The sequence below is a fragment of the Salvelinus fontinalis genome, chromosome 9 (genome assembly GCF_029448725.1).
Source record: "Salvelinus fontinalis isolate EN_2023a chromosome 9, ASM2944872v1, whole genome shotgun sequence".
NCBI lineage: Eukaryota > Metazoa > Chordata > Actinopteri > Salmoniformes > Salmonidae > Salvelinus > Salvelinus fontinalis.
Window position 1 is genome coordinate 47414984 of NC_074673.1, and position 12533 is coordinate 47427516.

Consider the following 12533-nt stretch of genomic DNA (forward strand, 5'->3'; position numbering starts at 1 on the left):
GGAAGGGAGGATGAGGAAGGGAGGTGTACCCCCACCCCGCCCCACTGGGTAGCACAGAGCAACACTTTAAGAGGCATTGCACTAACAATGGTGCTGACTAGAGAAACATTCCCGCTGTTCTTAGTGCCAGTCTGCACGTTCAAACTAAAACAATGTAACTAAGTGTACAGTCGTGGCCAAAAGTTTTGAGATTGACAAATATTAATTTTCACAAAGTCTGCTGCCTCAGATTGTATAATGGCAATTTGCATATACTCCGGAATGTTATGAAGAGTGATCAGATGAATTGCAATTAATTGCAAAGTCCCTCTTTGCCATGCAAATGAACTGAATCCCAAAAAAACATTTCCACTGCATTTCAGCCCTGCCACAAAAGGACCAGCTGACATGATGTCAGTGATTCTCTCGTTAACACAGGTGTGAGTGTTGACGAGGACAAGGCTGGAGATCACTCTGTCATGCTGATTGAGTTTGAATAACAGACTGGAAGCTTCAAAAGGAGGGTGGTGCTTGGAATCATTGTTCTTCCTCTGTTAATCATGGTTACGTGCATGGAAACACGTGCCGTCATCATTGCTTGCACAAAACGGGCTTCACAGGCAAGGATATTGCTGCCAGTAAGATTGCACCTAAATCAGCCATTTATCGGATCATCAAGAACTTCAAGGAGAGCGGTTCAATTGTTGTGAAGAAGGCTTCAGGGCGCCCAAGAAAGTCCAGCAAGCGCCAGGACCGTCTCCTAAAGTTGATTCAGCTGCGGGATCAGGGCACCACCAGAAGGGCAGCAAAGAAGCCACTTCTCTCCAGCAAAAACATCAGGGACAGACTGATATTCTGCAAAAGGTACAGGGATTGGACTGCTGAGGACTGGGGTGAAGTCATTTTCTCTGATGAATCCCCTTTCCGATTGTTTGGGGCATCCGGAAAAAAGCTTGTCCGGAGAAGACAAGGTGAGCGCTACCATCAGTCCTGTGTCATGCCAACAGTAAAGCATCCTGAGACCATTCACGTGTGGGGTTGCTTCTCAGCCAAGGGAGTGGGCTCACTCACAATTTTGCCTAAGAACACGAATAAAGAATGGTACCTACACATCCCCGAGAGCAACTTCTCCCAACCATCCAGGAACAGTTTGGTGACGAACAATGACTTTCCAGCATGATGGAGCACCTTGCCATAAGGCAAAAGTGATAACTAAGTGGCTCGGGGGAACAAAACATCGATATTTTGGGTCCATGGTCAGGAAACTCCCCAGACCTTAATCCCATTGAGAACTTGTGGTCAATCCTCAAGAGGCGGGTGGACAAAAACTCCATGCATTGATTATGCAAGAATGGGCTGCCATCAGTCAGGATGTGGCCCAGAAGTTAATTGACAGCATGCCAGGGCGGATTGCAGAGGTCTTGAAAAAGAAGGGTCAACACTGCAAATATTGACTCTTTGCATCAACTTCATGTAATTGTCAAAAAAAGCCTTTGACACTTATGAAATGTTTGTAATTACACGTCCGTATTCCATAGTAACATCTGAACAAAATATCTAAAGACACTGAAGCAGCAAACTTTGTGGAAATTAATATTTGTGTCATTCAAAAGTTTTGGCCACAACTGTATGTAAACGTCCGAATACAACCGTAAGTTACGGTCATTTAAACTCGTTTTTCAACCACTCCACAAATTTCTTCTCCACAAAATTGGTTAGGACATCTACTTTGTGATTGACACAAGTAATTTTTCCAACAATTGTTTACAGACAGATTATTTCACTTATCATTCACTGTGTCACAATTCCACTGGGTCAGAAGTTTACAAACACTAAGTTGACTGTGCCTGTAAACAGCTTGGAAAATTCCAGAAAATTATGTCATGGCTTTAGAAGCTTCTGATAGGCTAATTGACATCATTTGAGTCAATTGGAGGTATACATGTGGATGTCATTCAAGACCTACCTTCAAGCTCAGTGCATCTTTGCTTGACATCATGGGAAAATCAAAATAATTCAGCCAAGACCTCAGAAAATAATTGTAGACCTCCACAAGTCTGATTCATCCTTGGAAGCAATTTCCAAACGCCTGAAGGTACCACGTTCATCTGTACAAACAATAGTACGCAAGTATAAACACCACGGGACCACGTAGCCGTCATACCTCTCAGGAAGGAGACATGTTCTGTCTCCTAGAGATGAACATACTTTGGTGCGAGAGGTGCAAATCATTTCCAAAACAACAGCAAAGAACCTCGTGAAGATGCTGGAGAAAACCAGTACAAAAGTATCTATATCCATAGTAAAACGAGTCCTATATCGACATAACCTGAAAGGCCGTTCAGCAAGGACGAAGCCACTGCTCCAAAACCGCCATAAAAAAAAGACTACGGTTTGCAACTGCACATTCATCTGTTCTGATGAAACAATAATAGAACTGTTTGGCCATAATGACCATCGTTATGTTTGGAGGTAAAAGGAGGAGCCTTGCAAGCCGAAGAACACCATCCTAACCATGAAGCACGGGGGTGGCAGCATCATGTTGTGGGGGTGCTTTGCTGCAGGAGGGACTGGTGCACTTCACAAAATAGATGGCATCACAAGGAAAGAAAATTATGTGAATATATTGAAGGAACATCTCAAGACATCAGTCAGGAAGTTAACTTCTCTGGGATAGGTGGGGTGGTAGCGTCCCACTTGGTCAAAATCCAGAGAAAATGTAGCGCGCCAAATTCAAATATATTACTATAAAAATCAATCTCTCATGAAAGACACCAAATTAAAGCTACACATGTTGTGAATCCAGCCAACATGTCTGATTTCAAAAAGAATTTACGGGGAAAGCACACCAAACAATTACATAGCCACAGAAAAGCACAGCCATTTTCCCAGCAAAAGATAGTAGTCACAAAAAGCAGAAATATAGATAAAATTAATCACTAACCTTTGATGATCTTCATCAGATGACACTCATAGTACATCATGTTACACAATACATTTGTGTTTTGTTCGATAATGTGCATATTTATATCCACAAATCTCGGTTTATATTGGCGCCATGTTCAGAAATGCCTCCAAAATATCCGGAGTAATTGCAGAGAGCCACGTCAAATAACAGAAATACTCATCATAAACTGATGAAAGATACATGTTTTACACAGAATTAAAGATACACTTGTTCTTAATGCAACCGCTGTGTCAGATTTAAAAAAAACTTTACGTAAAAAGCACACCATGCAATAATCTGAGACGGCGCTCAGATTTAACAACATTTCTCCGCCATGTTGGAGTCAACAGAAATACAAAATTACATCATAAATATTCCCTGACCTTTGGTTATGTTCATCAGAATGCACTGCCAGGAATCCTAGTTCCACAAATCCTTGTATTGTTCGATAATGTCCATTACTTATGTCCAATTAGCTACTTTTGCTAGCATGTGTAGTACACGTGTTCAAACGCTCGCGCAGATGCAGGCAAACGTCGGACGAAAACTTCAAAAAGTTATATTACAAGTCAAATAAACTGGTCAAACATAGTAGAGAATCAATCTTCAGGATGTTGTTATCATTTATTTCCAATAAGGTTCCAACCGGAGAATTCTTTTCAGTCTCTATAAGTAATGGAACGCATGGCGATATCATGAGGAATGCGCGTGACCAAGAACAGGTAATCTGCCAGACCACTGACTCAAACACCTCCCATCCGGTCCCACATCATAGTATAGGCTTCATTCAGCGTTATACAGACTCTTGACATCTAGTGGAAGGCGTAGGAAGTGCAAACATATCCATATATTACAAGGAATGGAATAGGAGATGAATTTAACAATATCCAGTCTCAGAATTCTCACTTCCTGTTTGGATTTTTTCTCGGGTTTTTGCCTGCCATGTGAGTTCTGTTATACTCACAGACATCAAACAGTTTTAGAAACTTAAGAGTGTTTTATATCCAAATAGTAATAATGATATGCATATATTGGTATCTGGGACAGAGTAGGAGGCAGTTCACTATGGGCACGCAATTCATCCAAAAGTGAAAATGCTGCCCCCTATATCAAAGAAGTTAAAGCTTAGTGGCAAATGGGTCTTCCAAATGGACAATGATCCCAAACATACTTCCAAAGTTGTGGCAAAATGGCTTAAGGACAACAAAGTCAAGGTATTGGAGTGGCCATCACAAAGCCCTGACCTCGAACCTATAGAAAATTTGTGGACAGAACTGAAAAAGTGTGTGCGAGCAAGGAGGCCTACAAACCTGACTCAGTTACACCAGCTCTGTCAGGAGGAATGGGCCAAAATTCACCCAACTTATTGTGGGAAGCTTCTGGAAGGCTACCCGAAACATTTGACCCAAGTTAAACAACTTAAAGGCAATGCTACAAAATACTAATTTAGTGTATGTAAACTGCTGACCCACTGGGAATGTGTTGAAAAATACAAGCTGAAATAAATAATTCTCTGCTATTATTCTGACATTTCACATTCTTAAAATAAAGTGGTGATCCTAACTGACCTAAAACAGGGACTTTTTACTATGATTAAATGTCAGGGATTGTGAAAAACTGAGTTTAAATGTATTTGGCTAAGGTGTATGTAAACTTCCGACTTCAACTGTACATAAAGCTGAGTGACTCACTCATTCACAGCTTTGGATCAAAATAAATAAGTACGAACATTCTTTCTGATAGTCTTTAATAAAGATATGTTTTGGTTATCCTGACCTGGACACCATGTACAGTATTATAATAGCCATTATTGGCTATTAGCAGGACAATTTACCTTTACCAACACCTCTGTGTATTTTGATACTTTATGGAAGGGGGATCCCGATTAGATGGGGGCTCCTGCAGTGCAAAATGCGTTGCTACAGATGCAGGTTCGATACCCATGCCAGCTGCAACCGGGAGACCCATGAGGCAGCTTTTGGTTTTAATTTAGAATCCTCCAATTCTCTTTATATAATTATTGTCTGAGAGTCACATCATATTTTTCAATTTACTGTAGGCCTACCGTAACGCCACATGAGTCTCACTAGTGTTGAGTAATGTGCTGATAAAAGTGGTGTAGGTCTTATTTATTTTAAAGAGCATATTGAAGTTAGAAGCAATAGGATTTGAAGCAATAGCCTGCAACTATTTTTGCACCGTTTCACGCTGCTCTGAGACAAGCGTGGGGACTGGTCTTGATAAATCAACAAGATTTTTATTTTCACTGAATCTCCGTTTGGGTATTGGTTAGACTACAATTGTAGTACATTGTAGTACATTGGTTAGACTACAAATGTAACTTTTATTTAACTAGGCAAGTCAGTTAAGAACAAATTCTTATTTACAAGGACAGCCTACTCCTTCCTCCCTCTCGGGGAATTGAACCCCAGTCTCCTCGCGTGCCCGCACGACACAGGGATTATTTAGCTAAATAGCCCAGTACTGTAGCCTACTCCCGACCGTCACGTTGTACAGCTCCATATTTTCCGTTCCTCCTAACGGAAACCCAGAGGGTTTTTCGTTTTTCTTGGAATAGAAACACCATAATATTAATCAATTTAATTAAGCAACATTTCTTAAAATCAGTCCCATATACTATGTTTATACAAAAATGGTTTTAAATGATCTAGTACAGCCACTATTGAAGGCTATCAAATGCTTCTCAAAGATCCCCTCTGGTGGTCAAACTAGCACTAACTAGCATTTATGGTACCAGTGGTTCACACTTAGCGTTCCACATATCCCAGAGAAGTTAACGTCCCACTTGGCCAAAAGCCAGAGAAGATGCAGAGCGCCAAATTCTATTAAATTTAATTAAATTACTATTAAATTAAATTACTATAAAAATTTAACTTTCATGAAAGATACCAAATTAAAGCTACAATGGTTGTGAATCCAGCCAACATGTCAGAATTCAAATGGACTTTTCGGCGAAAGCAAACGATGCTAGTATCTGAGTTAGCACCATAGTAAACAAAGAGAGATAAGCATATTTCAACCCTGCAGGCGCGACACAAAACGCAGAAATAAAAATATAATTAATGCCTTACCTTTGACGAGCTTCTGATGTTGGCACTCCAATATCTCCCATAAACATCACAAATGGTCCTTTTGTTCGATTAATTCCGTCGATATATATCCAAAATGTCCATTTATTTGGCGCCTTTGATCCAGAAAAACACCGGTTCCAACTTGTGAAACGTGACTACAAAATATCTCAAAAGTTACCTGTATACATTGCCAAAACATTTCAAACTACTTTTGTAATACAACTTTAGGTATTTTTCTAGGTAAATCATCAATAAATTGAAGATGGGATGATCTGTGTTCAATACAGGATTAAAACCAACTGTAGCTAGCTTTCTGGTTATGCGCCTCTAACAAACAGGACACTTTGAGTGACCCTCGTTCAAGATGGCCGTACTTTTTTATTACGCAAAGGAAAAACCCTCAACCAATTTCTAAAGACTGTTGACATCCAGTGGAAGCAGTAGGAACTGCAAGAAGGTCAATTAGAAATATGTATTCCCAATGAAAATCCATTGAAAAGAGAGTAACCTCAACAACAACAAAAATCTGAATGGTTTATCCTCGGGGTTTCGCCTGCTAAATAAGTTCTGTTATAGTCACAGACATGATTCAAACAGTTTTAGAGACTTCAGAGTGTTTCCTATCCAAATCTGCTAATACTATGCATATCTTATCTGCTGGGGATGAGTAGCTGGCAGTTGAATTTGGGTATGCTTTTCATCCATGTCCTAAACTGGGACATAATTAACACCCCGGCCATCCTACAATCTAAGCTTGATGCCCTCAATCTCACACAAATTATCAATGAACCCACCAGGTACAACCCCAAATCCGTAAACACGGGCACCCTCATAGATATCATTCTAACCACCTTGCACTCCAAATACACCTCTGCTGTTTTCAACCAAGATCTCAGCGATCACTGCCTCATTGCCTGCATCTGTAATGTGTCTGCGGTCAAACGAGCACCGCTCATCGCGATCAATTGTTTGGGATAGGGGGCAGCATTTTCAATTTTGGATGAATAGCATGCCCAGAGTGAACCGCCTCCTATTCAGTCCCAGATGCTAATATATGCATAGTATTATTAGTATTGAATAGACAACAGTATGAAGTTTCTAAAACTGTTTGAATGATGTCTGTGAGTATAACAGAACTCATATGGCAGGGAAAAACCTGAGACAAAATCCAAACAGGAAGTGGGAAATCTGAGGTTTGTAGTTTTTGAACTCACCCCTATCCCCCACACAGTGGGATATGGGTTATTTTTCACTTCCTATGGCTTCCACTAGATGTCAACAGTCTTTAGAACGTGGTTTCAGGCTGCTCATGTGAAGGGGGGCCGGATGGAAACTGTTTTACTAAGGGGTCTGCCTACAGCCTCGTTCTCAGTCATGCGCTTTCACTTGAGAGGTTGCTCTCGTTCCAGTGCAATTCTACAGACAATGGAATTCTCCGGTTGGAAGAGTATTGAACTTTTATGATAAAAACATCCTAAAGATTGATTCTATACTTAGTTTGACAAGTTTCTTCGACCTGTAATATAACGTTTCGTCCGAACGGACAACTTACCAAACGCCCTAACAAAATAATCTATTGGACATAAATGGACATTATCGAACAAAACAAGCATTTATTGTGGAACTGAAATTCCTGGGAGTGCATTCTGATGAAGATCATCAAAGGTAAGTGAATATTTATATATGAATAATATGAATAATGTTGACTACCCAACATGGCTCTGGCTGGTTTGGGCTCTGAGCTCCGTTCTCAGATTATGCTTTTTCCGTAAGGTTTTTCGAAATCTGACACAGCGGATGCATTAAGGAGAAGTGTATCTAAAGTTTCATGTATGATAGCTGTATTTTAATTTATTTAACATTCATTTTGAGTATTTCTGTGAATTCATGTGGCTCTCTGCAATATCACTGCATGTTGTGGAACTACTGAATCTAACACGCCAATGTAAAATAAGATTTTTGGATATAAATATGAACTTTACCGAACAAAACATACATGTATTGTGTAACATGAAGTCCTATGAGTGTCATCTGATGAAGATAATCAAAGGTTAGTGATTCATTTTATTTATATTTGTGCTTTTTGTGACGCCTCTCTTTGGCGGGAAAAATGTCTGGGTTTATCTGTGACTTGGTGGTGACCTAACATAATCGTTTGTGGAGCTTATGCTGTAAAGCATTTTTGAAATCAGACACTGTGGCTGGATTAACGAGAATGTTCTATTTAAAATGGTGCCTAATACTTGTATGTTTGAGAAATTTCATTTATGAGAATTCTGTTGTTTTGTATTTGGCGCCCTGCAATTTTATTGGCTGTTGACAGGTTAAAACACTTCAGCGAGCAGGCCTTTCTAATCGACCTGGCCCGGGTATCCTGGAAGGATATTGATCTCATCCCATCAATAGTGGATGCCTGGTTATTCTTTAAAAGTGCCTTCCTCACCATCTTAAATAAGCATGCCCCATTCAAAAAATCTAGTACCAGGAACAGATATAGCCCTTGGTTCTCTCCAGACCTGACTGTCCTTGACCAGCACAAAAACATCCTGTGGCGTTCTGCATTAGCATCTAATAGCCCTCGTGATATGCAACTTTTCAGGGAAGTTAGGAACCAGCTAAGCTAAGGCTAGCTTTTTCAAGCAGAAATGTGCATCCTGTAGAACAAACTCAAAAAGGTTCTGGTACACTGTAAAGTCCATGGAGAATAAGAGCACCTCCTCCCAGCTGCCCACTGCACTGAGGCTAGGAAACACTGTCTCCACCGATAAATCCACTATAATTGAGAATTTCAATAAGCATTTTTCTACGGCTGGTCATGCTTTCCACCTGGCTACCCCTACCCCGATCAACAGCCCTCCACCCCCCACAGCAACTCGCCCAAGCCTTCCCCATTTCTCCTTCACTCAAATCTAGATAGCTGATGTTCTGAAAGAGCTGCAAAATCTGGACCCCTACAAATCAGCCGGGCTAGACAATCTGGACCCTCTCTTTCTAAAATGATCTGCCGAAATTGTTGCAACCCCTATTACTAGCCTGTTCAACCTCTCTTTCGTATCGTCTGAGATTCCCAAAGATTGGAAAGCTGCCGCGGTCATCCCCCTCTTCAAAGGGAGAGACACTCTAGACCCAAACTGCTACAGACCTATATCTATCCTACCCTGCCTTTCTAAGGTCTTAGAAAGCCAAGTTAACATAGAGATTGCCGACCATTTCGAATCCCACCGTACCTTCTCCGCTATGCAATCTGGTTTCAGAGATGGTCATGGGTGCACCTCAGCCACGCTCAAGGTTCACCAACTACTTCTCTGATAGAGTTCAGTGTGTCAAATCAGAGGGCCTGTTGTCCGGACCTCTGGCAGTCTCTATGGGGTGCCACAGGGTTCAATTCTCGGGCTGACTCTCTTCTCTGTGTACATCAATTTCGCTCTTGCTGCTGATGATTCTCTGATCCACCTCTACGCAGACGACACCATTCTGCATACCTCTGGCCCTTCTTTGGACACTGTGTTAACTAACCTCCAGACGAGCTTCAATGCCAGTCAACTCTCCTTCTGTGGCCTCCAACTGCTCTTAAATGCAAGTAAAACTAAATGCATGCTCTTCAACCGATCGCTGCCCGCACCTGCCCGCCCGTCCAGCATTACTACTCTGGATGGTTCTGACTTAGAATATGTGGACAACTACAAATACCTAGGTGTCTGGTTAGACTGTAAACTCTCCTTCCAGACTCACATTAAGCATCTCCAATCCAAAATTAAATCTAGAATCGGCTTCCTATTTCGCAACAAAGCATCCTTCACTCATGCTGCCAAACATACCCTCGTAAAACTGACCATCCTACCGAACCTCGACGATGTCATTTACAAAATAGCCTCCAACACTCTACTCAACAAATTGGATGCAGTCTATCACAGTGCCATCTGTTTTTTTTCCAAAGCCCCATATACTACCCACCACTGCGACCTATACACTCTCGTTGGCTGGCCCTTGCTTCATACTCGTCGCCAAACCCTCTGGCTCCAGGTCATCTACAAGTCTCTGCTAGGTAAAGCCCCGCCTTATCTCAGCTCACTGGTCACCATAGCGGCACCCACCTGTAGCACCCGCTCTAACAGGTATATCACACTGGTCACCCCCAAAGCCAATTCTTCCTTTGGCCGCCTTCCCTTCCAGTTCTCTGCTGCAAATGACTGGAACGAACTGCAAAAATCACTGAAGCTGGAGACTCATATCTCCCTCACTAGCTTAAAGCACCAGCTGTCAGAGCAGCTCACAGATCACTCCACCTGTATATAACCCATATGTAAATAGCCCATCCAACTACCTCATCCCCGTACTGTATTTATTTATCTTTCTCCTTTGCACCCCAGTATCTCTACTTGCACATTCATCTTCTGCACATCTACCATTCCAGTGTTTATTTGCTATATTGTAATTACTTCGCCACCATGGCCTTTGTATTGCCTTACCTCCCTTATCCTACCTCATTTGCACATACTGTATATAGACTTTTTCTACTGTATTATTGACTGTATGTTTGTTTATTCCATGTGTAACTCTGTGTTGTTGTATGTCTCTAACTGCTTTGCTTTATCTTGGCCAGGTCGCAAATGAGAACTTGCTCTCAACTAGCCTACCTGGTTAAATAAAGGTGAAATAAAAATAAAATCTAGGTTTTTAGCTGTAAAAAAACAATGCACAATACAGTAATTGAGTACATTGAGACATCAAGTGGTTTGTGATGATGTGGCTCAATTGGTAGATCATGAGGGTGTAGGTTTGATTCCCACAAGGGACCAGTATGAAAATGTATGCACTCACTACTGTAAGTTGCTCTGTATAAGAGGGTCTACTAAAATGGAAAAGGAATGAATAGACCATATCAGAATTCATATAGAAATAAGTTGTATTTCAAGAAACTGGAAAACAATCGCAGCACCCCCACCCCCAAACTACTTCTCATGTCAATTAGTCAGTTTCTAACACTGCTGTCCCAAAATCTAATTACACCAAATTACACAAATATAGTGCACAGTAATACTGAATGTGTGTAAACTATGGATGATCAAATCCATATGGTTTTGTACACTTTGGATGGGAATTATTGGATTTTGTAACTCTATAGGGAGCCATTTCGAACTTCAAACATGGTTTTATCCTGCACAGACTGGTTGTGACTTGGAACTTGATTGAGGAAACCCAGTTTGGAATGACAGGTCGATGGGATCTCCCCGAGGTCGACATCAATTTAAACTGCAACTACATCACCACTAACCCCAATTTGTAAAGGTTGGGATTGGGTGAAAGAGAAAGCTGATCACGGAGCAGCACTTAGGGGAAAACAATTCAGAGTTCCTCTCGTCTTGAGGATGAAGCTCTGCATATCCACTCCATTACTAAGACTGTAATTGGGCCAGCCCCTCAGCACATGGATCGATAGTGACGAAAGCACAGTCTGTTTATGGGAGTCAATCCCAGGTGACTGGTTGCTCCTTAATTGGGAAGGACGGGCTCATAGTAATGGCTGGAACGGAATAAATGGAATGGTATCAAACGCATCTCTTCCACTCCATTCCAGCCATTCGTATGAGCCATCCTCCTCCCCTCAGCAGCCTCCTGTGGAGTCAATGGAGTGTAAAATCAGAGCTTTAGTGTCCAGGATGTATCCTTCACCAGACATTGATATGTTGTTTTTTCTGAGACTTGCATTGTCACCGGGAGGTGTCCAATGGAGAGGGGTGGGTGAGGGGAGGTCTGAACTAAGAACTGGGTGAAATAATTGAATTGTGTTCAAAACAATGGGTTGTGGTTCACATAATGTACTGCACCGAGCAGATAGTTTACATTATCCACTTTGTTAGGGCAGCACCTATCAGCCCGTCAGGCCGTTCCTCTCCCTTGTTCTGACCTCTGATGCTACCTGCTATTCCATCAGTATGTAATTCACAGTCAAGACATTGCTCATGCCACCGCTTTAGGCTGGAGATTTAACCTGTCGCGGTCATTCTCCACTTTCCCCTTTTCTCCTCAAGCAGATCACTAAATATGTATACTCTCCTCCATGTTGGGTAAGTAATATCTGTGCTGACCATGAAAAGGATATTGGCTGTATTAGATTAATGCAACCTTTCAGTGCCGGTCTATCACATTTCCCACATTGTATTTTTAGATCCAGAGCAGTTGCTTTCTGTATTACAAAGAAGGGAGACAAAAGATGAAGCTGCTTTGAGAGCAATATGCTGCAATATCACGATCAAGGTCAATTAAATCACAGAAACATTGGGCATAGTATATATGTTTCCTTTTGGACAGTTCACTTGATTAGCCCAGACAAAAGAATGGGACTAATACATAGCTATTGAGAACAATACACCTTGTCAGGCTGACACTACATATTCAACAACTATGGGCTAAAGTACATCTCATTCACTTCCATCTGGGAACCAAAACTCCATATCGTAGTCAGTCGTTTCGCATCACTGGTTTGACCTTTTCGTGTGTCTACCACTGGTCAG

General features: G+C 41.5%; 1 protein-coding gene across 2 annotated transcripts in view; it reads right to left on the reverse strand.

The window, feature by feature from the left end:
* LOC129862723 (metabotropic glutamate receptor 8-like) overlaps positions 1-12533 on the reverse strand; it is a 238714-nt gene that overhangs the window by 217054 nt on the left and 9127 nt on the right. The gene's annotated exons all lie outside the window — the stretch shown is intronic.